The 1,813-nt window shown below is 43.7% G+C and overlaps 1 protein-coding gene across 1 annotated transcript in view; it reads left to right on the forward strand.

Moving 5' to 3' along the window:
* Positions 1-429: 429 nt before the first annotated feature.
* Positions 430-1,813, forward strand: part of LOC101848513 — a gene marked incomplete in the record, with an annotated part of 83,813 nt that continues 82,429 nt past the window's right edge. The window contains 1 exon segment of the mRNA XM_013081279.2: positions 430-757.

Consider the following 1,813-nt stretch of genomic DNA (forward strand, 5'->3'; position numbering starts at 1 on the left):
GAGAGAGAGAGAGAGAGAGAGAGAGAGAGAGAGAGAGAGAGGACGACAGTATTTTTATATTATACTTTTGTTCTGTACTTTTCTCTTAGGCATGATGTACTGGGTTCGTGAGGATAATGTGTTGAAACAAGAAGGTCTTGCTGTCCGGAGAAAAGACCCACTATTGCTGACAGGTAGACCGAGTTTTGTGACCCAGTGTCGTGAGATTTACTTAACTTAGAATTATTTCGCAAAGTTATGTCTGCTCAGTTCCTAGTTTTGAGGAATTTTTCGTCACAACTTCTAAGTTCCACAACATGTAAAGCGTGGCCCCTCCCAGCCTTATATTTTTTCGACTACCAAGTACCACATACTCGAAATGAGTGTTTCTTTCCGGTGTCAACATGCACTTTGACATAGACAAAGCGAACCACGTGAGTCGACTTATGCAAGTGAGATTTGAGTTTATAGTGGGTGCACTTATATAAGTGAAATTTGATGTCATAGTGAGTAAAGTAAAGCTGTTCCCGCATCTGATCCGGACATTGGGGATTGCCTTGTTAGTGAGACAACTTCCTGGGCCTTCGACATATTGTGGTAGGGGTGGCTAGTTCCTTTACCGCCGCCTTTACCTCCCCAGCTCGAAGTCAAGTGCCCATTACTGCTGGGTGAGCAGGAAGGGGCGAAAAAAAATCTGTGTCCGAACCGAGGCTCGAACCGGGACTTTCCGCTTCGGAGACGAGCGTACTAATCGCTCCGACGCTACACCCTCGTCAAAGTGAGTAGATTGATGTAAATGAGATTTGATGTTATAGTGAGCAGATTTTTGTAAGTGGGATTTTATGTTATAGCGTGTAGATATGTAGATCTAAGTGAGATTTGATGTTATAGGGAGTAGACTTTGTCGCTGGCCACTTCAACGTTGTGCTGTAGTTGTTGGGGGTTTTTTTTTTCTTTTTTTTCTGGTTAAGTGTTCTACGGCGCTCGCAGCTGCATATGAGGTCATATGAGCCTGCGAGACAAATTAAACATTTTCGTTTGACAAGAAATTTTTAATTTTGTCTTGGTGATGGAAAGCCCATAAGAGGGGGCAAAGGAGGTGAGGGGATTGAGGACAGAAAGTGGAGACAAAATCAGACAACAGAACATTGTTAGAGAGCAGGAAAGGAGGTGAATGGAGAAAATTTTAGAGAAGAAAATGTTTCTTCTTTTCTTCGCCATCCGGATTCGAATCCGGGACCTATTGTATGAGAAGTGAACATCATAGCCACTGGACCACGAGAGCCACCAGTGCTGTGGTTGTGTTTTCTAGTGTCTTCACTAACTTGTTTCCTTGCACATGTTGGCCATTTTTTGTTTGTTCCTTCTTTGTCATTCCTTCTCATTCTGTCGTTCTCACTGTCGTTATTGTGTAGGAATACTCACTTTGTTCTTTTCCGCTCTATTTCTTTCTTCCTCTTTATCGTTCTTTCCCATTTTATCGCTCATTCCCTCTCTATCGTTCACTCACTCCCTTACCCCCACCCCTCTCTCTCTCTCTCCACACACACACACACACACACACACACACACACTCACACACACACTATCGCCCCCCTCCTTCTATTGTTCTCTCTACCACCCCGTCCCAAACTACACTATTGTTTTCACCCTTTCTGTCGTTCTCACCTCTCTGTCATTCCTTACTTCTATCGTTCTATCCCTCTCTATCTCTATTATTGTCTCTCACTGTTTCGTTCCCCCCCTATCTATCCAATCCTCTCCCGTTATCCCCATAATACTGTCTATCATTCTCTCTCTCTCTCTCTCTCTCTCTCTCTCTCTCTCTCTCTGT

The sequence above is a fragment of the Aplysia californica genome, unplaced genomic scaffold (genome assembly GCF_000002075.1).
Source record: "Aplysia californica isolate F4 #8 unplaced genomic scaffold, AplCal3.0 scaffold00124, whole genome shotgun sequence".
Lineage (NCBI taxonomy): Eukaryota > Metazoa > Mollusca > Gastropoda > Aplysiida > Aplysiidae > Aplysia > Aplysia californica.